The sequence below is a fragment of the Xyrauchen texanus genome, chromosome 24 (genome assembly GCF_025860055.1).
Source record: "Xyrauchen texanus isolate HMW12.3.18 chromosome 24, RBS_HiC_50CHRs, whole genome shotgun sequence".
Lineage (NCBI taxonomy): Eukaryota > Metazoa > Chordata > Actinopteri > Cypriniformes > Catostomidae > Xyrauchen > Xyrauchen texanus.
The window spans coordinates 1,639,233-1,666,246 of NC_068299.1; the positions used below are offsets into that span (position 1 = coordinate 1,639,233).

The window sequence follows — 27,014 nt, forward strand, 5'->3', positions numbered from 1 at the left end:
TGAGCTATTACCCGTTTAAATGATACGAATTCATTCAGAACTAATTAACAGAAACGTTTTTGGTTCCCTTTCAATTAGGGGTGAAACGATTGTCACTTTCTCGATGCAGCGATCACTAATATTGCAAATTATATATGCATTTATCTTGAAATATGATTCTTGAATAGAGAATCAAGGAGTGGTGGTGGTGTAGTGGGCTAAAGCACATAACCGTAATCAGAAGGTTGCTGGTTCGACCCCCACAGTCACCACCATTGTGTCCTTGAGCAAGGCACTTAACTCCAGGTTGCTCCGGGGGGATTGTCCCTGTAATAAGTGCACTGTAAGTCCCTTTGGATAAAAGCGCCAAATGCATAAATGTAAATGTAAAATGTAAATGTAAGTGTTGGTTAATAATCGATTTAAAATGCTAAAAATGGAATGAATCGCGATTTGACAAAACAGTGTAAAATATTTTATAATATCGCCTAAGACGCAGAAGTAGAGCCCGAAGCCATTTGTTTTGAGAATAATGGCTGGCTGATGAAGTTATTGGCTTGCTAGCCGGCTCAGCCAAAACCTAAATGTCTGCTGCAGCCGCCAAACTTTTCATAGCTGCAAATGGCTGAATCTGCCACTTCATGTCTACAGATGTCTATGTTATACTGATTTACTAGATCTCAATATATCCAAGCAATGCATGGCTTACACTATATTTCTACAAAATGCAATACTGTGATGAGAGGGTGTCGGAGAAGTAAGTTGATTAAGAACGCAAACTTTTGTTGAATTTATGAGAAATCTACAGACGCAAACAGACGAAGTGTAGTAAAATAAAGACCTAAATGTGTATTTCAGACTTTTTTTCACCACAAGTCTGAAAGAAGACATGTTATTGAAGACAAATATCCAGAAATCTCAAAATTGACCAGTAAAAAAAAAAAACAATGTTTTTTCCTGCCGTGTCTCGCCTTAATATAAACACACACTGTTATCAGTGTTATTTTGGACAAAGTTTTGCACATTTCACTTCAATGTACACTGAAGCATGCGTCGTGAATTAGCAATGTGGAAACGGTGGTTTGTTACTGCAGTAATATCACGTTCAGTGCTATAAATCTCTCCGTTCCAGAATATTTGGTTCATAACATCAATCTTTGATTCAGGTGTTTGTGCAACCGTGCCGTGAAGATTTAACAAAAGTCTGGGTAGGCCTAAGTTAAAAAAAGTAAGTAGGAATTAGGAAAGTATGTGAGAAGTGAGATCAAAATTACCTTGCGTGCTTCTTTCCGCCATTTCACCTCAGTGCGAGAAAAAAATGCATCGCTTCTTCTGTACGGAAAACGAGCAATTTTAATTGGTCGTCAATTCACTGTGAGTCTGTGTATCGTAGCAACGGGCACAAGACTGCGCTGTTATGAATCCAGTGGGAAAGATCTCGTGTATTGTTTATATATTTCGTGTGTGTATGTCTCTATGTGATAGAATTATTATTTGATGCAAATAATTCTTGACGGTTCAGCCAAACTTTATCAGATGGCGGCTCAATTTGGCTTACGAAATTATTGGCTGGCGGCGGCTGAAATTCTAAATGTCGCAAATGGCGGCGGCTTCGGGGTCTACGCAGAAGGGCGAGCATTTTAAACATCAAATAAATGCATTTAATATTTTTTTTTTTTATCGAACTGGAAGCCGATTAATCGTGAATCGTCACTGTATATGAAAATGTGAAATGAGCATGTGTGAGAATGTTTTTCCCCCATACGGTGACTTAAGATTGAGGTCACACCACCACAACCTGGACTACTTTTAATTAGTTGCAATATCAGTTTAACAATCACCGATGACTTCCTTGCTTTAGAAACACAGAGAGACATAAACAGAGAGAAGTGATCATTAATTCCAAATTTTTTAACGATGGAGGGAAGATGCAATCGTCTAAGATCCAACTAGAATAATCCACTGATGCAAATGAACAGAGGCAATTTAACTGTTTCAAAGCAGCTTAAAATGTTTCCTCTCGGATAATAAATATAAGAGAATGGCACCACCAGTAATTGTGTTATAGACAAGCAATCTCTCGTCTTCTTCACCACTTCAGATGGGCATGACACATATGTTCTTCTGTATAGACCCAAGGGATCGAGATACTATATCAGTCTTTGTGGTTGCGCCCTTAAAGAGATGACATTTAGCTTTATTCAGAGCTCCTTCCTCAAACATCTTCATACACTTGTTTGTTTTCTATTCTCAGGGATGACCTTTAAAAATAGTGTGCAACTCAAGAGGTGAAGAATTGGTGTCATATTGTTGACTGGCGAACAGAACATGCATTCCCATTAAACCAGCACCAGGAATGACGACATGGCCAGATTTACCCCAACTACATTTATATAGAGTTCAGTTATTCACAGACGTGACAACTGCAGTCACATTTAAATCAGACGTTATTTGGAGTACACCATTTAAAAAAAGAGAAATAATATATATAAGACTGGGGTACAATGGCAGACCTACACTAAACACTACACACGAGTGTACCAGATTTAATACAATAAATAAATAAACATTTAAAACGTTCTGTCGGGGTCTGAGTCGCTCGGCGAGTATGGACGCTGACTATCACACCTGGAGTCGTGAGTTTGAATTCAGGGCATGCTGAGTGACTCCAGCCAGGTCTCCTTAGCAACCAAATTGGCCCGGTTGCTAGGGAGGGTAGAGTCACATGGGATAACCTCCTCGTGGTCGCTATAATGTGGTTCTCGGTCTCAGTGGAGCGCATGGTGAGTGACTCCAGCCATGTCTCCTTAGCAACCAAATTGGCCCGGTTGCTAGGGAGGGTAGAGTCACATGGGATAACCTCCTCGTGGTCGCTATAATGTGGTTCTCGCGCTCAGTGGAGCGTGTGGTGAGTGACTCCAGTCAGGTCTCCTTAGCAACCAAATTGGCCCGGTTGCTAGGGAGGGTAGAGTCACATGGGATAACCTCCTCGTGGTCGCTATAATGTGGTTCTCGCGCTCAGTGGAGCGTGTGGTGAGTGACTCCAGTTAGCTCTCCTTAGCAACCAAATTGTCCAGGTTGCTAGGGAGGGTAGAGTCACATGGGGTAACCTCCTCGTGGTCACTATAATGTGGTTCTCGCGCTCAGTGGAGCGTGTGGTGAGTGACTCCAGTCAGGTCTCCTTAGCAAACAAATTGGCCCGGTTGCTAGGGAGGGTAGAGTCACATGGGGTAACCACCTTGTGGTCGCTATAATGTGGTTCTCGCTCTCAGTGGAGCGTGTGGTGAGTGACTCCAGTCAGCTCTCCTTAGCAACCAAATTGTCCAGGTTGCTAGGGAGGGTAGAGTCACATGGGGTTACCTCCTCGTGGTCACTATAATGTGGTTCTCGCTCTTGGTGGGGCGTGTGGTTGTGCGTGGATGCCGCGGAGAATAGTGTGAAGCCTCCACACGCGCTAGGTCTCCGCGGTAACGCGCTCAACAAGTCAAGTGACAAGATGCGCGGATTGATGGTCTCAGAGGCGGAGGCAACCGAGATTCGTCCTCCGCCACCCGGATTGAAGCGAGTCACTACGCCACCACGATAAATATTTTATGAGGGGCGGCTGTGGTTCAGGTGGTAGAGCTGGTCGGCCACTAATGGGCAAGACACTGAACCCCAAGTTGCTCCCAATGGCAGGCTAGCACCTTACATGCAGCTCTGCCACCATTGGTGTATGAGTGTGTGTGTGTGTGTGTGTGTGTGTGTGTGTGTCACAGTGTAAAGCGCTTTCAACACCGTTAAGGCTTAAAAAGGCGCTATATAAGCACAGACCATTTACCATTTTAACTTGAACTTTAAACTAGGGATGCACCAAAATTTCAACCACCAAACATTTAGCTAGAAATGGTTCATTTACAATTCGATAACAGAAACACTTGCATGGATACAGCATGGTTTATGTTGCACATCCCCAAAAATAAGTGACACTCTTTTGGTCATTAATATGTGTTTTCCAGCACTCCAGTATTGTGTGTTACTGTGTGTCCATTCAATGTCGAATATGACATTAAAGAAGCATAAAAGCACCATTAAAGTATCCATATGGCTCGTGTATCATGTTCAAAATCCCTTAAAGCCATACATCAGTTTTGTGAATCAGTATGCATTTAATAAATAAATATACAATAAAGGTCATCATTTTTATATAGTTCATGTCTGTCAGCTCGATTTTATAATGAAATGTGTGTTTATAGAAATAGTGATTTACATTTACATTTATGCATTTGGCAGACGCTTTTATACAAAGTGACTTACAGTGCACTTATTACAGGGACAATCTCCCCGGAGCAACCTGGAGTTAAGTGCCTTACTCAAGGACACAATGGTGGTGACTGTGGGGATCAAACCAGCAACCTTCTGATTACCAGTTATGTGCATTAGCCCACTACGCCACCACCAATTTGGTGCATCCCTAATACTAACATTAAAATGTGCATTATTCCATACAAGTCTCATTTAAAATATTATCATTTGGTTTTCGCCCAGAGTTTACGGTATCAGCCGAATTTTCATTTCGGTGCATCACTAATTTAAACAATAATATTCACAATAGATTTAATACCATTCGCTGAAACTGTACCCTTAAAGCAACGCTAAAAAATGAGGTACTACCCAATCCTCTTGCGGTTAAACGCTATGCGCAAGACCAGGCTATTTTGATCTTACTCTCCAGTTCCTGGGTCAGCCGTCCATGGAATTAAACCAGCAGCCCTCATTGTGAACTATAAAACCCCCACTAGCAGCTCATCCCTTGAGGACTTCATGAGTCAAACACTGAGAGTATAAAATGGCCAGCACACACGTCTCACTTCACATATCACAATACTGCAGGCATTTCAAACAACACAGATCTATTGTACCAAATGTCACTCCGTATTGCACTAGACTACTTTTGATTGTATGAATGTTTATACATCTGGATATTCACTTTAGAAGAGGTTTTCAATTGAGGAAGACGTTTAAGTGTGTGTTGCTGAGAAACTGAGAACTAGGGCTGCAACTAACCACTATTTTGATATTTTTTATAAAAAATAAAAAAACAATTATAAAGTCCGTAGTGATTTTCTAGTGAAATCAGACATTACATTTGGCATTATCTGGAGGACTGCTAGCATTATACATAATATTCAGCATTATACGGTTTAATATACAGTCATCTAAACCCTGTGGAGATTTAATTAAAAGTCTCATCCCAGTGCTCACTTTATTACATGAGGAGGAGAAACCAAAACACTTTGCTGCATAACTGATTACATTGAAACTGAAATCGTGGTTTGATGTTGCACGGTTTAGTCCAAATGATTGCGCTTCCTTTCTCCATTGCCATCAGTTTGATTGACACAAAGGCACGAGCTCCCTCACTCAAAGTTTAACAGATACTCACTTCTGGCAAAACAAACTGTTTTGTGAAAACTGCTGAAATACGTGCTTGATTTTGAATTCACAACATGTATACATTTTAAAACATAGAAATTAGCAGGAAATGTAAGTGATGTGCTGGAGAGCAGACAAGTCCCTGAGGTCCAAGTCTAATCTCAAGTCTTTGGTCAGGAGGGCAAGTCTAGTCTCAAGTAGTTTAAGGCCAAGGCCAAGTCCACACACACACACCAATGGCGGTAGAGCTGCATGCAAGGTGCTAGCCCGCCATTGGGAGCAACTTGGGGTTCAGTGTCTTGCCCAAGGACACTTCGGCATGTGGAGTCGTGTGGGCCGGGAATCGAACCGCCAACCCTGAGATTAATGACCGACCCGCTCTACCGCCTGAGCCACAGCCGCCCCAACATGTAAAGAGTCTTTTAGGACAATAACAGGCACAGTTAAATACATATTACACAATGCACATTAAGAGAAACAGCAGGTATAAGAATGTGTATTATGAATGTGTTTACATCTATATTATTTAATTAGTCGCACCAGTTGTAAATAGCACCTTAGGAATACATTGTTCCTATTCAAAAGCTAGCTTGGAACAGACATTTGCACAAAAATCCAGACTTGTGTGCATAGGCTTTCATGGGTCAGTTAATGGTTGTCGAGTGTGCATTGTTCACACTCTTTCAAGGCAAAATTTTCCAGGATATTTTGGGCCTTATTTTAAGATTGCTATATCTTAAGCGCCATTTGATACACCTTACATGCAAAGTCAGTGAGCATGGCCATGGAGTTTTGGTATTTTCGTGCAACCCCAAAAAGCTGTGATTTAAATAAATAAATATATAATCTGTTTGTGATGCATGCTTCAGAGTGCACTGCTCTATGTCATCTAAAACACACACACACTCTCTCTGTCTCACACACTCTCTCTCTCTCGCGCACTCTCTCTCTCACACACTCTCGCACGCACGCGCGCGCACTCCCACGCACAAGAACTCTCGCACGCACGCACTCTCTCTCTCTCGCGCGCACTCTCTCTCTCTCGCGCACTCTCTCTCTCTCTCTCGCACTCTCGCGCACTCTCACGCACAAGAACTCTCGCACGCACGCACACTCTCTCTCTCGCGCGCTCTCTCTCTCTCGCGCGCTCTCTCGCGCGCACTCTCTCTCTCTCTCGCTCTCTCTCTCTCTCTCTCTCTCTCTCTCTCGCTCTCTCTCTCGCGCGCACTCTCTCTCTCTCTCGCGCGCACTCTCTCTCTCTCGCGCGCACTCTCTCTCTCTCTCGCACGCACGCGCACTCTCACGCACAAGAACTCTCGCACGCACGCACACTCTCTCTGTCGCACGCACACTCTCTCTGTCTCACACACACTCTCTCTCTCGCGCACTCTCTCTCACACACACTCTCGCAAGCACGCGCGCGCACTCTCACGCACAAGAACTCTCGCACGCACGCACGCACACACACTCTCGCGCGCTCTCTCACACACTCTCGCACGCACGCGCACGCACTCACGCACAAGAGCTCTCGCACGCACGCACACTTGCATGCGCACTTACAGTGCATTATGATAATGTTGTTTAATAATCACACTAGGATATATTGTGATTTGTTTTTAATGAATTGTGCATTCAAACAATCATTTGCCCCAAATATGTCATTCCATGATATTCTGCATTTTATCTGGAGGTGTGAATTAATTTTCAAAAAAAATCAGAGGTGCGTCCGTCGTCATTGTCTTTTTTTATTTTTATTTTCTCCCCTTTTCTCCACAATTCGGCATGCCCAATTCCCTCGTGGTGGCGTAGAAGAAATACAGAAACACAGACAATGGCTAGATGTAACATGCCTCATTCCGGGTGGCGGAGGACAAATCTCAGTTGCCTCCACGCCTGTGACAGTCAATCCGCGCATTTTATCATGTGGAGTGTTAAGAGTGTTACCGTAGCGCGTGTGGAGGCTCCACGCTATTCTCCGCGGCATCCACGCACAACTCACCACACGCCCCACCGAGAGCGAGAACCACATTATAGCGACCACGAGGAGGTTACCCCATGTGACTCTAGCCTCCCTAGCAACTGGGACAATTGGTTGCTATCTTCTTTACTGGCTGAGCTACCCAGGCCCCCGTCGTCATTGTCTTAAGTTTATATATTATATATATGATTACTTAAAGCATTTCCTCAGAGCAAAGCAGAAATGACAGCAGATGAATAGGGAATGTACGTGACAGGGCTTCGTTCATGACAGTCGACCGCTGATGCCGTTTAAACGTGAAGCCGCCGGCAGCGACAAAACGTTACCAATACTTTGACACTGATCGTTTGAGTCCTGATCGTTACAATGCTACCATGTTTTTATACATGTAACAAAAACCCCGTTAGCAACATGGTCACGACAGTTTTATTATTCTACAGATTTTCCAGGACATTTTGGTATTTGTATAAATTTCCATGACTGGAAAACTGCAATGCAAAATTCCAGGTTTTCCAGGACGCATGGGAACTCATTTATTTCTTCCACAAAATTACAAAGAATCGTTAAGCAATCCTAAAAATTGCAACCCTAGTAAATGTTCCAAAAATTAGAACTGTCATTATTTACCCAACCTAATGTTGTTCCAAACCCACATGCTCTTATTTTTCCATCTATGACGCAAAAACTTTATTTGAGAATATTTAAGCAATTGAAAGTTTATTGTGATGTCTGTCAAGCGTGTTATGACAGCGAGTAAACATCAATATAATGTTTCTCTCAATAATAAGAAAATGCAACTAATATGACTACAGTGAGGAAGTCCGATATATCGGTTTTACCAATTAATTGGTGCCGATAGTTGCTTTTTAGACCTATCAGTTAAAGGCAAAAATCTATGCTGATAATTGCCAGTAGTTTTACATTTATTCATTTGGCAAAATCCACTATCAGATTTCTAGACTGCAGATCTACAGAGATATAAAAGGAGACTAAAAGACGTACTTCGCCCTCTTTGCTGGGAGACGTCATACGCCTAAACGTCTGTCTCTTTAATCATCTTGAGGAAACAAAAGTGGCTTAAACAAGATGATGTGAAGTTTTCCGTGAGCAACAATGGGTACACTGTAAAACACAGCGCTACTCCACCTGAATAAGAATTATCTAGAAAGCGACACCGTGCCACTCAATCCGAGACAAACACTTACTTCAAAAGCATTTCTCAAGTGCGTTGACGAGAGCCTCGCTGCAGAGAATTTGACCGAAAATCACAGTAAGAGCTCACTGAAAGAAGACAGGCGGTTTAACAGCTGCATCCACTTTCTCTTTGACAAACTGCCTCAGACTCTTATGTAAGGAACACAGGTGTCCATGTGCACACCGAGGCCGCTTCACAATACTAACACTCACACTGACATCCATCATTAAACCACTACATTTCCATGAGTAAGCACTTGCATATCAACGTCATGTGCAGAGGAAAGGTTCAACTCAAAGCAGTGTGTGATGTGAAACTAGAGGGAAAAAGTCTGGACAAAGAACACTATTGGTGCGTTTCCAAAACGTCACATTTATCGCAATAACGAGATTCCGACTTGTGGAATCCGCCCACGACTTCGTATAACTTGTAATTATGTTCAAAACAATTGTACGAAAGCTCCGACTCGACAGTTGTGACATCATGTAAGAACCGATGTGGCAGTTAAGCGGTTAAAACAGTTAAAGGTAGTTCAAATGGTTAATTTGCCATTATATTGTAGCTACGGTTACCTACAGCGCTTGCTTTGTTCGTAAACGTTTTGCATGGACATAGAGGGGAGTTAATGAATTACTATTGTGACTAAATATATGTTGCAGTCGTTAACAACAAAGTGAAACTACTAGCTACTAGCGAGAAAAGATGCTGACTACCACACCTGGAGTCGCAAGTTTGAATCCAGACTCCAATTTGGTTGCTAAGGAGACCTGGCTCGAGTCACTCAGCACGCTTTGAATCACATGCTGAGTGACTCCAGCTAGGTCTCCTTAGCAACCAAACTGTCCCGGTTGCTAGGGAGGGTAGAGTCACATGGGGTAACCTCCTCGTGGTCACTATAAAGTGGTTCTCGCTCTCAGTGGAGCGTGTGGTGAGTGACTCCAGTCAGGTCTCCTTAGCAACCAAATTGGCCCGGTTGCTAGGGAGGGTAGAGTCACATGGGGTAACCTCCTCGTGGTCACTATAATGTGGTTCTCGCTCTCGGTGAGGCATGTGGCGAGTTGTGCGTGGACGCCGCGGAGAATAGCGCGAAGCCTCCACACGCGCTACGTCTCCACGGTAACGTGCTCAACAAGCCACGGGGATAAGATGCGCGGATTGACTGTCTCAGACGCGGAGGCAACTGAGATTCGTCCTCCGCCACCCGGATTGTCACTACGCCACCACAAGGACTTACGCCTTGTCCACACTAATACTGGACTAATCTTTTTCCTCCCCGTCTTGTCCTTCCGTCGACACAGAGACGGCGTTTTTGTCCTCCAAAGTGGATACATTTGAAAATGTCGTTTTCGCGTTGTAGTGAGGACTGTGAAAATGGATATATCTGAAAATTATGACGTATTTGTTGTCATGTGACGCAGTCATGTGATCTATCCAACCAAAACAATCAAGATGGCGGCCCGTGTTATAGTGCTGCTGTTGTACTTGATACTCACTTTGATAGCTTTGTTGTTTGTACAACCATCACATTGCGTTCCTGCGAAGGGAAGTTTACTCGGAATTGGTGTCCGGTGACGGATCTCTCCCCAGGCCCGCAGCATGAGGCGCTGTTATAGTAGAGCTGCAGACGCGGTTATTTCAAGGACAGTAGATCGTAATGGAGAAATACAGCGAGCAGCAATATAGATGGGCGGCAGAGATAAGGAATGATTTAACAGAGCACTCACGCATACGTGTTAGTGTTTTTACATCAGTTATAGCGGATGAGGGCATTGATAGCGGTAGCTAGCTAACCAACGTTAGGAGCTTTAGCAAATGTAACGTCAACTTTCGCTAGCGAAAAATACGTTACAAGTAATTTACATATTGAGTTATGAGATATATATCTCATATAATAATAATAATAATAATAATATATATATATATATGAGTTTTATTAAGACAACTTGATTTTACTAGTTATGACAACATTTGGGTTTACAGTGTACATGATTAAACTAATTAATTAAATGGAACTTTTTCTATGTCATTAATATTTAATGTAATAAAACGGTTTAACAGCATTGTTTATTGCCGTAACATTCATTATCCTGCATCAATGACATTTTTAGTCACTCATTTTCATTTCAAATATTTCAATGAATAAAAATATCTTTTTATTTTATATTTTTTTCCCATTGGTCGCACAACATTGCCTCTTAAACATTTTTTTTTTTTAATGTTTTTTAAATATTTAAAAGGAAACCTATTATGCCTCTTTTTACAAGATGTAATATAAGTCTCAGGTGTCCCCAGAATGTGACTGTGAATTCTCAGCTCACGGATCATTTATTATATCATGTTATAAACGCCTCTTTTTGGGTGGAATCAAAAACTCGCTGATTTCGTGTGTGTCTCTTTAAATGCAAATGAAGTGCTGCTGCTCCCCGCCCCCTTTCTGGAAGAGGGCTGTGCCTTTACAGCTCATGCTTCGGTTACTACAGCAACAACAAATCAGAACCGATATGACTGACAGCGTAAATACCGGAGTTCAGGCAGGACTGGGAAGAGAAATCGGCCCGAGCAACTGGCCCAAAAGTTGAGCGGGGGGTGTTCGCTGTCCTATTCTGCATATCGCGGTGCCGTTTTGTGGTCTGTTCTGCATAACGCAGCGGCTCATTTTAGATTATCGTGGCCCATTCGGCCCATTTCACGACCGACACACCGGCCCGCTCGTTCCTCCCAATGGCCAGTCCACCCCCGATTGGCCCCAAAGTGCGTCGGCCCACCGGGAAAATGCCCGGTATGCCAGATTACCAGTCCAGTTTGTCCACTGCGATGCCGGGAGTACATGAAGACTCTTATGATCACATTTACAGCAACAACAGACACTTATGAGACATTATTCTTCTCACTGTATCTGCTCCAGCAGACTGTGTGTAGATCACTCAGGGGAGGGGGCTATGATAATAGGGTGGAGTCAGTCACCAGTCGTGGGCGTGGCCTGCTCTAACATGACGTCACATTAGAGCAGAAAGGTAAAGCCTTCATTTTGACACTGTTTTTGATGAATAGAAATATAAGAAAGAGGAGTGGGTGCACTTTTAACGCTGTAGGGTGGTTGTGTGCACACACTGCCCACTCACATTTATGTACAAACACCATGTAAATGTGAATTTTGAATAATAGGTTCCCCTTTAAGTAATGACCGAGGTCCATTCGATGCAAGAAAATGAAATCAATACTAAAACAATTAAACAATGATTTCATAATGCATGCAATAGTGGCTCAACTACTTACACCGGACATTAGATTAGTAGTTGTGCGGTGTACAAAAAGTTTGGTTACCAGTTTCAGTGAATTTAGAATTCTACCCCACACTGCTGCCCTCTCCAAAACGGATACTGAATTCACTCGAGTTCCCCCTGATGGAGCGAAACACGATCAATACAGCCGATGACTCGTGATTGCTCCATGTATTTCCAACGATCCAACTGAGATGTGTTTAAGCCATCAAACACCTTCTAATCATCATGCAACAGGGACCTCAATTTACACAGGACCACTTGTTCCCAGTCGGGTCGATTATATCTGTACCATCTACCAGCAGCTTCTATTCTGTGAGTGCATTCTCACTATTCTCCCATAATGCACCTCACATTGATGATTAACATTTGTGATCCAGCGAGTGCACGGGAGACAGTGCTGACGCCACTGCAAGAAACATGCCGCATGATCGTCTGAGGGAAACTGGAAGGGTTTGAGTGAATCGAGTTAAAAGCAGCAGCATTGCTGGAATGAAGAGCTTTTTAATACCGAATCACAGCGTTTCACCGTATTGTGCGTTTTCATAAAAATGGCCCGAGTCTGCACACGCATCACTATGCTTGAAGAGCTCGTTACCTCATGAGAGCCAACGTATTAGCATCTGGCGCTGAGAGTCGGACGTTGTTTATGGCTCTCTATTATTTTGTAATCAGACATTAAATGAGTCATTTCTCCGCATTTAACTGCAGCCGTTAAACTAATGGCTTAATGTGGTGGACGAGGATGTCTAAACCAATGTCAGATGCCTAAAGGGACCGTTCACACAAAAATTAGCCTTGTGTCATCATTTACTCACCCTCATGCTGTTCTAAAAGATGCTAAGCTGTATGTTAGTCTCATTCACCATTCAGTGTCATAGCATCTTTTTATTGCATTTTATTTTCTCCATATAATGACAGTGAATGGTGACTGAGGATTTCAGGCACTAAAATTCAGTGCTTTTGGGGTCTATGGAAGAAAGTCACACAGGTTTGGAACAGCGAGGTTTGTGAGGTGCCATAAATGCACGTTTGGCACGTAAACAATATCTTTAGCGTTATATAGGGCTATTCAGAAATTATCTCTCGATATCTTTCAGCACATTGATGATATTCGATATAGATCTCGATAATGAAGTGGGACCATCATTTCATCTAAACAGCCATTGTAGCAAAGTATAATTAATATTTCAAAGGCATTAAATACAAATATTTTTATTTTGACACTGCAAGTGCGGCGGCCATGTTTATTTCGCCTTCACCAGGAGCTTTTATTATGAAATCTGATTTGATTAGTTTTGCATCATGTGAACTGCTGTCAAACTCTCCTTCCAAACTCTTTTTCTGCGTTTGTAGATTTGCATTGTAACGTAATAACGGTTACTAATGTTTGGAATTGTGCAAATGCGTGAACCTGCCGTACTTCACAATCCAGGTGAACTGCGCTACAAACACGAGCCCCGCCGTCCCCGTGCGTGCACACAGATCAACACGTCGCCGGGTCATTCTGAAACGCACACAAACCACGTTTATCTGTATTTAAATCATAGCCTTTGACAGTTAAAAGTGTGGTGGTGGCGTAGCGTAGTGGGCCAAAGCACATAACTGGTAATCAGAAGGTTGCTGGTTCGATCCCCACAGTCACCACCATTGTGTCCTTGAGTAAGACACTTAACTCCAGGTTGCTCCGGGGGGATTGTCCCTGTAATAAGTGCACTGTAAGTCACTTTGGATAAAAGCGTCTGCCAAATGTATAAATGTAAATAATCACATATGATCATATCTCCATTTTGATGTTATGTTGATTACTTTTACAGCCCTGAAGGATCGTGAAATTAGTCTCCTGATCGCTCCATGACACTTAATGGCCAAATAAAAGGCTCATTAAAATTATTGCGATAGTTGAATTTTATAACATCAGCAAAATGTTTCTCTAGAAACTCATCAGTCAATCATTGTTTTGAGGAATTAAGGCGATACAATGCTTGAAATTGATGAAGATTTAATCTAAAGGTGTAACTACAGTCTTCAAAGACAAAGCACAACTGTCTCTAAAGGACAGAAAGAGATGTGGAAGACCAGATGTGCAACTAAACAAGAGGATAAGTACATCAGGGGCCGGTTGCACAAACATAGTCATTATCTTAAGACTGTGTCTAAGAAATAGTCTGACTAACTAAAGTCACTGAAGAAAGACCATTGCATAAAATAAGCTCGTTATCAAGACAGTCTAAATCGCATTGATTTGTGGGAAAAATAAGACTCTGAACAACTTAAACAAAATGGCCGACAGTACGCGATCGTCACAGTTTTCCTTTGCGGAAAATATTTGTATATTAGAGGAATACAATGCTGCTAAATTGACTTCAATGAACAAATTTAACGATTACAACGGCAATAGCAAAAAACACAAAGCTTGGACCACAATAACGGAAAGAGTTAACAGTGTCAACCCATCTGTCTCACGATCCATCAAAGATGTTCAAAATATGGTTCAAGAGGCAAAAAAGGACATTTTTTAAGTGAAAAAACCCAGCAACGGGGGGAGGACCATCTCCTAAATTGAAAAGGACAACGGACATGATCATTGAAATATACGGAGACGAATCTCCGATGTTTTGGGGAATCCCCGGGGGGGAGGGAGCGCGGAGTATCCGGGCGGACGTTACCCACAGCGGGGGAAGATACACAGTCTCATACCGCTGTCACATCAACTCCGCTTGGACAGTCTTGTGAGTAATAATGTTAATAACGGTCTTTGAAAACTCTCTCTTCTTATTGTCCTTTCATAAAAGCAAATATTAAAACGTGCCATACCGCAAGACAAAGTCCGAGCCACTTTTGTGAATCTAGAGCACTTGACAGTTTATTCGTTTCCATGGCAACATAGATTGTAAAGGAAAGTTAGCCAAGGGGAACCAGTCTTACTTTTTTTGTCTTAAATTAGACCAGTCTAAAACGTTATGCAACTGACTTAAAAAGTAAATACCAGTCTCTAGTTTGAGAAATAGACGCCTCACATGTCCTCCGCTGACGGCTTCATTGAATTCTACCCGCTCAACACCAGTTTCATGAACAACAGTAAAGAGACTCAGGAGGACTTATGGGAAGAATCGCAAAGAAAAAAACACTTTTGAAACAGAAACACAAAAAGAAAAGGTTTGAGTGGGCATCAGGGCTGGGATATATGGCCAAAGTTGTTATCGCGATAATCTTTTTCATATTGTTCGATATCGATATTTATCACGATACACATTTACACGTTGCACTTCATTTTTTATTTCAATGTTGATGGAAGAAAAGAAGAAAAAATTAATTCTCAACAGTCAAAACAGTCTCTATAAAACGGCACAGGGGGTCCAGAGACACCAAAGCAGCGGGGTCTGCGGGATCTTAACAATTTTACCGTCTTTTACCGTTTATCAATTGAAAGTGAATGTTCAAAGATCATGTTTCACATTATTAATGTCCTGACTATACACTGTGATCAGTTGAATGCCACTTTGGTGAATAAATGTACCAATTTCATTCCATAAGAGCAGAATCTGTACATTATACCAAACATTTGGCCACCATTGCATATCGTGGGTATAGGGGTCATGACCGAAAGAACTAGGTCACGAGTACAAGCGGCCGAAATGGGCTTCCTCAGAAGGGTGGCGGGCTTCTCCCTTAGAGATAGGGTGAGGAGCTCAGTCATCCGTGAGGAGCTCGGAGTAGAGCCGCTGCTCCTTTGCGTCGAAATAAGTCAGTTGAGGTGGTTTGGGCATCTGGTAAGGACTTCCCGACTTCGGATAAGCGGTTGAAGATGGATGGATGGATGGATGGATGCATATCGTGGGTATTCGATGTATCGCCCAGCCCTAGTGTAAAACCTAGTGCATCCGTCCATGCACCTCGAGCTAACATCCTCTATAATGCATCTGAATCCCACAACCCCCCCCAAAAAAAAACTAGAGCATGTTTTCTGCTATGCTGAGCTTTCATGTCACATTATGTCATATGCTCGTGATGCACGAACGCCATACTGCAGTCTCGTCACACTTTAATAGCGCTTAACCTCCCATTCAGCTCGTAAAAACCCGCTGCATGATCACAAGAAACGATTACATCAAGATGTAGATTGGCATGCAGGTGCGAGGGACTGTTGCTTGTATGCCAGCGATTATCCCTCCACTTGCCAATGTTGCCACGCATGCCGCAAGTTGCTGACCCTTGGACTAGATCAAAACCTGTCCTTTTTGAGATCCCCATCCTGGGATATTTGCAATGGGTCTGTTAGTTGTTTCATAAGGGCAAAGCTTATAAAAGGCGTGAGCCTTTTAACCAGTTGATATCATTTCATATATCTGTGAGTGCGATCGGACCACAGATCGTCCTTTTCACATCACCTTGTCAAAGCGCCAGACAAACGTCTGCCCTCGTTATCTTAAAATCTCAGAGGACAAGTGGAGTCTCATTTCAACGAAACACATTTCAATTAAAATAAGATCCTAAATTAAACCTTAATATATTCCACTCTGGGGGACAGAGGCAGAACGAGGGCATATTTCACAAACATGACACAAACCTAATCAACCTATGCACTCAGAAGAAAAGAAAAGTCTAGAAACATTCAATTGGCAAATGGGTCATACCTCACAAAAAATGGATAGATGGATATTTAGTTGGAGGATTAGAAGGCTATTTGGTTGCTAGGGCATTGTTGGTGGTTGCTAGATAATTGCTGATAGGCCCAAGTCAGTCTCTAAAATATTCTGGTCTCTAGATATGGCTCATGTCCCGCAAGTTAATGCGTGTCTGTGCAGGACGAATATAAAGGGGGAGAACAAATACCTTTTGTTGAAGTAAACTCATTACAAACATGTGGAAGGTCCTCGTGATGGCGCGGTTACTCGCCTCAATCCGGGTGGTGGAGGACAAGTCTCAATTGCGTCCGCTTCCAAGACCGTCAATCCGCGCATCTGATCACGTGACTTGTAGTGCATGACACCGCGGAGACTCACAGCATGTGGAGGCTCATGCTACTCTCCACGATCAACACACAACTCACCACACGCCCCATTGAGAGCGAGAACCACTAATCACCACCACGAGGAGGTTACCCCATGTGACTCCACCCTCCCTAGCAACCGGGCCAATTTGGTTGCTTAGGACACCCGGCTGGAGTCACTCAGCACGCCCTGGATTCGAACTCACGACTCCAGGTGTGATAGCGTCAACGTTTTTATACGTTTTGTCAGGAAAGGAGTTCGACTTGGAAATGTGCCTCTCGAGATTCTCACATTCGGTTCCGGTCTGTTGTGTTCCGTCTGATTGAACAGCCCCTGACCTGTGCTCATCTTCTGAGCCGCTTCACCACAGAGTTCAGCCGAATACCACTGCTCTCTGTGAATATTGCTACGCTACATACAACTATACTGAATAAAAACAATGTGGTATTATGGCTGGAGTCAGAGGTGGTATACTGTGGCATCAGTGAACAAGTGTAACACCATGTGGACGGCCTATTGAAGTGCCCCCCTTCATTTAACTTCTGACTTAACATTTGAGAATATGGACCGACTGAAACATTGTTTATTTTATGCCAGTATAGGAATATTCTATGCAATAATATAGCAGTGGTTATGGCCAGTGATTGGGGTGGCTGTGGCTCAGGTGGTAGAGCGGGTCGGCCTCTAATCGCAGGGTTGGTGGTTTGATTCCCGGCCCACATGACTCCACATGCCGAAGTGTCCTTGGGCAAGACACTGAACCCCAAGTTGCTCACAATGGCAGACTAGCACCTTGCATGGCAGCTCTACCATGATTGGTGAGTGAATGTGTGAATACAGCCCTCTACATTGCGAGTAAATTTCGCACTATGTGACCAAAAAACATCTGTTATTAGCCACTGGCAAGTACATTTTAAAATGTAACTCGCCAGTGCTAGAGTTGTGTATGTCCGAGGCCCCTTTACTGAATAAAAAGCAGTTGATTAAGCTGGATTCAGCCTCATCTTTCCCTGCATGACGTCTCATGAGAGCACAGGAAAAAGCACTTGTGTCTCATTCACTTGAACTCCAAACACCTCAGGGAACCGCACCGCTGACGTCACAAGAGCATCTCTCTGCAGATCGAGTGAAGATGAACCACTTCAAGAGCTCTGATGTGCACGCCGTCTACAGAGGCGTGTGCAAAACTCCCACCAAAATATAAACAAGGTATAAACCTATAAGGTATATATCCGTGATCATTGTGGGTTTATTCACACAGTGTTAATAACATGCAGTGAGACAGAGAAGATGCTCAAATGCAAGAAACAGAATCTCAATAAATGTGTATAAATGACTTTGTTGTGTGCATGAAGCTCACATAGTGAGTTTTATGATAAATAATCATCATAGTCCTAAAACAGTAATCAGTCATAATCACAATTATTAGTTTGACAATTAATTGTCAGCCAAATGTCACAATCGTGACCCCTAATTTTCATTATTATGTTCATACCTTCTGAATTGTTTGTTACAAATGTGTACAAAATAACAGCTTGTATCATCATTATTAAAAATGCGATTTCATGGCATCATATAAATTGATAGAATGTGACATTTGTACAATTATAAAAAAGGTCAAATGTGATTAAAATCATTTAAAATAAAAAATAACGATATACTATATTGTGTGAATATATATGAAGAGGACCCCTCTCTCACTTTGCTTAATATACATTTTATTTTACATGCTTACATGTCGTCAAAAGTCTGGCGATTTACTACTATTTACTATCATTTACTAGCCGATGACGATTCTTTCTCCAACATGATCGTAGAGGATTGAATGAGTGTTTGAATACCATTTACCATGTATGTATTTATTGCGCCCTCTTGTGGATAAAGGAAACAACGTCACTTTATAAATCAGCTGACTTTAAAATTTGAATATTATTTGAATTTTTAAAACATTTAAGGTAGAAATTCTAATTTAGAATCTCTGCTCAATTGGCAGCTCATTGTCCGACATGCACAAATCTGGAAAAGGGCTTTTTAAAAGTACATAATGTGTAAAATTCCCGACCCAAAGCACGAGCAATAGCAATAATGATGCTTGCCTTAGCAAATCTTGCGTGGAGCACATCCATAGACTGTAAAAAAAGATGGCCGACGCCCCTTCACTCTTTTCCATTGGTGAGAACTGAAGCCGCCAGTGTCCCGATATGGCGCTGACATCTTGGGACTTGAGTCTGCGCAGTTGCGATTTCGGGACCAGACCTGCGCAGTAGTGAGCAGGAAGTAAAGCCGCGAAATCAAGGCCCCGCCCTCACTCTCGCCGAATCGATCGCAAGCACACGCCCCTGCACTTTTGACTTTTGACTTATGACGGTGTGAAATAATTAATTAAAGAAATGTAGATATTAAATTTAAAGCTCCAATTTCCTCAGTCCTCCGAAGATCCCGAAAAAAAGTCAGTTGGTGCTTCAGTGACTACTTCACTCAGAGGACCTGTCAATCACAGCTGTCAATCATGATGTCACAGCACCGTTTTTATAGCATCAAATAACTAAAAACAAACTTATTTTGAAAACAAACACTTGAAATGACATCAACGTGATAGAAACGACAGTAAATGACAGAAACTATCTTTGGAAAAAAGATATGTGAAGTGGCATTTAATTGTTTAGTTGGTCTCACATCCCGTTGAATAACATGGGGAGGCGGGGCTTATGACCTATACTAGGACCAGCCATCGGGGGGCAATCGAGACGTTTGGGCTTCACTTTTGAGGGCTTGTGCGGCACACTTGAGCACATCCAACATTTCTGTCTTTTCACTATTTCATCGAACAACAAAACACTTTTATGAAAGTATAAAAATGAAATAAACAATAAATAACTCCAGCCACACAGAATAGAAGATGAGTGGCATAATAAAGTAAGTTTCAATGAGACGGCTTTAATCTCTGGGTAATTTCATTTCACACTATGCAATACTAAACACTGCGGTATTTTGGCTCCTGCTTCATGCAGGTATTTGAGAAACAATGCCATTAAACACATATTCACTGTGTAATTGTGCAGCAAACCGACAACATGCGACACAACCAATGCAATGCTTATAGAGCGGAATAAAGAGGAACAGCATGCGGTAATGGCGGCTTTCTCTCTCATCTGAAGCAAACAAACGCCATGAATAAATGTCCTGCGCGCTCATCAAGTGGAAAGGTAAATTCACCCCATAATACATGTGCCTCTGAATTTGTGATGAAAAAATATTTTAAATTAGGTGTCAAGTGCCTCGTTTTCAACAACTCCCTTCAAAACCGCCTCTCAAACTGCACTCCAAATGCACTGCTGTCCAATTATTCCCAAATGACAGTAGATTGAACAGAAGAAAGCACAAAGCCTGTCATTCCGAGGTACACGTCCTGAACTCTCATCGGAATACATTTAGCATTAATGAGCCAGTCCCATCAAACTTCTGATGTTATTTGAGTTGGGGGAGGTTGTATGAGGGAACGCAATCAAAGCATTTTTCCAGGTAGTACTTAAAAATGATAGGTACTTCATTTCGGTTTATTACTTTCTTCTGTATGTACAACGTGATGGACGCAAACCGAAAGATGCGATTTTTCAGAAAGCAATGAGAAGTCTGAAATCAGTGCTAACACTAGAGTTAAAAACGATAAAACTGTTGTAAAATAATCGGTATACACACACACACACATTGTGTATTGCAATATTGCTCAGCAATTGCACGGTGCATAACACAAGTTACGTTTACATTTCCACTTAAGAAATGTATTTTCGCATTGCAGCTAACTCTGAGATAAAGAGTCAAAAACAAGAGATGGCAAATCAAACTTCGCCAGTCGTGAGAAACAACATAAAGTTGCGTCGTCTACTTATCGTCTTTATACTATTTCACGACACTCAGCCTTTCTCTCTCGTTGCATTTCATTTGGACTTCGAGCTTGCAACTCAGCAAAAAATTTATTATTTCTGCCATGGTGCTATGCATAAGAAATTACGGCTGCATCTAACCATTATTTTTTATAATCGACTAATCTAACGATTATTAGAACGATTATTGAACTATTCGGGCGATTATTGCAATGATTAATCATCAGCTCTAAACCGATTATTCAGCTTCCACCCGACTTAAAAGGTTATATTAAACATGCTTACTAACAAAAAGTGCATTTTTTATATACGTGCATTTTGCATATCCGTGCATTTTTTATATACATGCATTTTGCATATCCGTGCATTTTGCATATCCGTGCATTTTGCATATCCATGCATTTTGCATATACGTGCATTTTTTATATACGTGTATTTTGCATATCCATGCATTTTGCATATCCGTGCATTTTGCATATCCATGCATTTTGCATATCCGTGCATTTTGCATATCCGTGCATTTTTTTATATACGTGTATTTTGCATATACGTGCATTTTTTTATATACGTGTATTTTGCATATCCGTGCATTTTGCATATCCGTGCATTTTGCATATCCGTGCATTTTTTATATCCGTGCATTTTGCATATCCGTGCATTTTGCATATCCGTGCATTTTGCATATCCGTGCATTTTTTATATACGTGTATTTTGCATATACGTGCATTTTTTATATCCGTGCATTTTGCATATCCGTGCATTTTTTATATACGTGTATGTTGCATATACGTGTGTGGAGCGGAGGGGGGCGGGGCCGGGCTGGAATGTCGCACGCCCGGTCCCCAAGCGAGGGATAAAGGCGGCCGGTGACGACGGTTCGACAGATCGTTTACGGACATGTCCGTCATGTGTGTCTGTGTCTTCTGTTTTAGTTTATCATTAAACTATTATTTATATTGAAAAGCCTGTTCTCGCCTCCTCCTTTCCATTGATCCCTTTACATTGGGAAGACACAAACACACACATAACGGACATGCCAGTAATTCTCACTCTCTCTCGAACCGTCATCACCAGCCGCCTTTATACAGTTTGCAAGTGCACAGAATATATACAGAATACAGTTTGCAAGTGCACATGCGGACAAAGATCTTACTTTTTGGAGAAATGTCTTCTGGTCTGATGAAATTCTTTACAGTTTGGCCATAATGACCATTGTTATGTTTGGAGGAAATAGGTTGAGGCTTTCAAGCCGAAGAACACCATCCCAACCGTGAAGCATGGGGGTGCAGCATCATGTTGTGGGGGTGCTTTGCTGCAGGAGGGACTGATGCACTTCACAAAATAGATGCATCATGAGGAAGGAAAATGATGTGGATATAATGAAGCAAAATCTCAAGACATCAGACAGGAAGTTAAAGCTCGGTCACAAATGGGTCTTTCAAATGGACAATAACCCCAAGCATACCTAAAAAGTTGTGGCAAAATGGCTTAAGAACAACAAAATCAGTTCTGAACAAGAGTGAGATCATGAAGTGAAGGTAAAAAATGGTCAAGAAGTATCTTGGCGCACACATGAATAATGCAGACCGGCTCAAATATGCAAATATGAGTACTAGCCTAGTTTTGGCCCTTACCGTAATTTACAGCGAGTTATGTTTTATATACAAGCGAGAGATGGCATGGACGACACATTGGCAGCCGCCTCGCACCTCGCAGCACTAAAGAGGCCAGATAACCGTAGAAGCCGCTCAGAAATGCTAATGACTCCTTGACTAATAAATGAGATCCCAGGAGGCTTATGCTCGGTTATGTCTTAAGGCTTTTGAAGAGAACGATGTCGTTCAGTTTGGGAAGTTTGCGAGCTCAAAGTGTAGCGCTGAAGCTAATCTTTATTTGTTCCCTAAAGGGCCAATCAGGAATCTGCTCTGACTGATCACATCAATCTACAGCTGAGCCAATTTAAAAGAGTTCACGAGAGCTCTCAACAGAAGCCAAATGAGCCAAATCTAGGCCAGACCTTTAAAGACATGTATGACTAAGTTCAAATGTGGGCTGGAGAGGAAAAATAAGGCATGTAAATGTGGGTCAATTCTCCCAAGCACATGCAAGTTCGAGAATGGTTTGGAGTAATCCAATCCGTGAGGGATGTGCACGAGTAATCGATAAATCAAGGACTCGCTACTAGTAAATTCGGCTAGTAAAAATACCATTTGAATATTGGAATTTCATTTTCCTTTGCGTCTTTGCCTGCTATGGGAAACAATAGAACTGCTTCTCTGACCTAAATATTGCTGTGATCTAAAGCACATAACTGGTAATCTGGTAATCAGAAGGTCGCTGGTTCAATCCCCACAGCCACCACTATTGTGTCCTTGAGCAAGGCACTTAACTCCAGGTTGCTCCGGGGGGATTGTCCCTGTAATAAGTGCACTGTAAGTCGCTTTGGATAAAAGTGTCTGCCAAATGCATAAATGTAAATGTGAATATTGCTGTCCCAGTTCAATGCATTGGTTGGCGCTGCGGATGCATGACGTTGTTAAATAGATAGTTTACCCCCTAAACATTTTTAAAGTGATTACATAACATTTGATGACTCGGAATGATTTTATCTCAGTGCAAATGTAATGCCGTTTTGTTTTTTTTATCTAGGTATGCCCTAGAAATGACCATCCGTATGCATTATATACCATTATTTTGGAGTAAAAATAGGACCAGAACAGAACCATATGGGCATGGGGTCATTTGAAATGCTGAACACTTCACACATGAGAACAACGTCGTCAATACATTTTAATATCTGATATTTTTGCTTGGCCATGGTTCTCAGCAGGAAACCGATGGAGTGCGTACTCCAGGTAGTGAAGGAGGTATTGCCCCAAGTGAAGGAGTTCAAGTACCTCGGGGTCTTGTTCACGAGTGAGGGGACAATGGAGCGGGAGGTTGGCCGGAGAATCGGGGCAGCGGGGGCGGTATTGCACTCGCTCTATCGCACCGTTGTCACGAAAAGAGAGTTGAGCCGAAAGGCAAAGCTCTCGATCTACCGGTCAATTTTTGTTCCTACACTCACCTATGGTCATGAAGGCTGGATCATGACTAAAAGAACTAGGTCGCGAGTACAAGCGGCCGAAATGGGCTTCCTCAGAAGGGTGGCGGGCTTCTCCCTTAGAGATAGGGTGAGGAGCTCAGTCATCCGTGAGGAGCTCGGAGTAGAGCCGCTGCTCCTTTGCGTTGAAAGGAGTCAGTTGAGGTGGTTTGGGCATCTGGTAAGGATGCCCCCCGGCCGCCTCCCTAGGGAGGTGTTTCAGGCACGTCCAGCTGGGAGGAGGCCTCAGGGAAGACCCAGGATTAGGTGGAGAGATTACATCTCCACACTGGCCTGGGAACGCCTCGGGGTCCCCCAGTCAGAGCTGGTTAATGTGGCTCGAGATAGGGAAGTTTGGGGCCCCCTGCTGGAGCAGCTGCCCCCGCGACCTGACTTCAGATAAGCGGTTGAAGATGGATGGATGGATATTTTTGCTTACTTTTGCATAATAAGCAACTTTGGTACAATGGGAAAACCAAAAGCAACACCAGAAAAGCTCCCCTGGTATGGAGTATTTTTAGCATGTTGAGAGTTGCAAGATGTTGCAGCATTTGATGTTTGCAAAAAACTGCAAGGTAAACATAATGCAATGCCATCTGTGACCAAAACTGTGTGCTTAGCTTCTTTTGGACTTCAAAAGGGTCCTTAAATCTGAGAATTGGGCTCATACAAGGCCTCCTTTAAGCACTAGATCAGAGGGGAAATGTTGAAAAGCACCGAGGATCCCTCAGAGGCTAATCTGTGTTTTGCCCACTTCAGCATTCACCGTATAACAGAGCGTTCCATGTGAAGAACAAAAGTCAGCGGAGAGTCTTGACATGTCTGTCCTGTGGGCGTCACATGAGTTACACATCGCCTGCAGCCATCGACTCATACGCCCATGACAAATGACTCCTCTAGCCGTGGCATATTACCACACTCTGTGCCAGTCTCTGAAGAATCCTTCTAGAAGGCTCTGTAGTCTGACAGGTACAAGAACATTTTATTCTTTGTACTACTTGAACATTTTGATGTATTATTCATTTAGGATTCTGTAGTTTCTCTGTCCAACACTAAATCACAAGCTAAATGAGGTGAATCTTACAAAACCACGTCAAGAACATGTCCAGGGTTCGCCACGAAAAAGAAAATGACATTATATATAAAAAAAATATTTATTTACTGTAAACATCTTGCATGCATAATGAAAATTAAGCCTATCTTAAGGAACATTTACCAAGAAGCAGATTTTTTTGTTGCATTTAAAGCTTTTAACGGTTTAAACGTTCATGCAAAAATGGCCGTTTCCTAATTGGCATTAGCACTGGTTGGCATTTTCAAACCGCTTTACTCGATTTGCCCACTACTTTCACTGGATAGTTGAAAAATGCCCATAATAGTTTGAAAATGGCCACTGATTGGGAAACAGCCATTTCTGTTCCCATTTTGTTGAAGCTATACTTCATTTAAGCCTAAAATCCTCCTTTTTAAGTGATTTAAACCCATTGATGAACGCCCCCTTTTTGAGCACAAAGCATGAAAATGACCTGAACTGAAATGGTTGTATTTACGGGACGCTTTGGAGTACGGACACAGTTGTGGTATCGTTTGAAAGAAGAAACTTTGGGCTTTATTTCACAAGTTTCAGAATGAATATATGTTGTTATTTATTAAAGTTAGAGAAGCTGAAGTTTATAGTAATGGAAATATTTTGTGCTGAACGTGTTTTTATAATCTAAAATAAACAATAATAAAAATGCAGAGACAACCCAGAAATACAATGTCCTCAAAGTCACGAGTCTAAAGAAGTTTCGTTTCTAATCTGAAGATGATTTAATAATAAATGAGTTCCTGCAGCTTTAATCTCTGTAAAATCTCTGGAAGTGTTCAGAGTAAAATTAAGGCTCCGCCTCTCAAGACAACACTAAATCTGACGGCACTGCTCGACTATATGAATGAAACTACGCCACATTTTTAAAATAGACTTTGGAGACGGCTGGTTTTGTTTATGAGACTCTAATATATCAGATCATAAACAGTTTTACAACATGAATGCTGCTCAGATTGCAGTTTGATGAAGAACGATGACGAAGGCGAGATCTCATGTAAACAATGGAGAATATATCAATAATTCTCACATTTATCACTTTTATGGACAAAAAGTGCGATTGGATGTTTTTAATGAACGCTTGTCATGGACGATTGACCCAAGTGTGTTGAACTGGATTCATCTGGCGATCGTGTTTTCATAATTAAAGTCCCGTTTTGATATCGCATGTTTTCATAATAAACGTCCCGTTTTGATATGGCATGTTTTCATAATAAACGTCCCGTTTTGATATGACATGTTTTCATAATAAAAGTCCCGTTTTGATATGGCATGTTTTCATAATAAAAGTCCCGTTTTGATATGGCATGTTTTCATAATAAAAGTCCCGTTTTGATATGGCATGTTTTCATAATAAAAGTCCCGTTTTGATATGGCATGTTTTCATAATAAAAGTCCCGTTTTGATATCGCATGTTTTCATAATAAAAGTCCCGTTTTGATATCGCATGTTTTCTGGAGAATTGCTATCGTGAAACAGAGATCGGATATCAATGTTGAACCCTTAGACCTTTGAAACGATGTATAATGTAACATTAATTACATTTATAGATGGTAAATTATATATTAAATGTAAGCAGAGTGACGTCACCACCGCGTGTGGGCGATTGTGTATCAACAGGTTAACAGGTAAATGTGTAATTTGGGCACATTGGCATTGCAGTGTACTATCAGTATTATGGATAAAAAATAATACTCTTACCATAATGTAAAATAAATAATGCTATATTATTTAAACAATCAAGCATTTATACATAATTGAATATGATATTTAAATAATAATAATAATAATAAAATGATTGTGGGAAAAATAATGTCTCTCTTCAAAAATGTATGATCTTTTAATGATCCCTGAAACACAACTCTAATTTTGATACATTACATAAAACATAGTTCATTTAGTTTCTTTTGATCCTGCATGGGGTTAAATAAGACCTGGACATTTCATTTTGAGATTCACCCAAAAGATGAAATAGTAAAAGCACAGATTTTTAGACAAATACCTGCTAAAATGGTGAAAACAATACAAAAGGCTGGCAAGATTTCTGCCCAAACTGGCGACATCTGGGCTTCAGATTCACCAAAACCATCCAAACAAACAACAGTCTCTTTCTACCACA

At 41.8% G+C, this 27,014-nt stretch overlaps 1 protein-coding gene across 2 annotated transcripts in view; it reads right to left on the reverse strand.

Moving 5' to 3' along the window:
- LOC127617591 (heparan sulfate glucosamine 3-O-sulfotransferase 1-like) overlaps window positions 1–27,014 on the reverse strand; it is a 64,648-nt gene that overhangs the window by 32,048 nt on the left and 5,586 nt on the right. The window contains exon 1 of one of the 2 annotated variants that reach the window (XM_052089580.1): window positions 8,578–8,695. The exons of the other annotated variant lie outside the window; for it this stretch is intronic. The gene's annotated coding sequence lies outside the window, so the exon portion shown is untranslated. Of the gene's footprint in view, window positions 1–8,577; window positions 8,696–27,014 lie in introns of those variants that run through there. 2 annotated transcript variants of the gene reach the window in all.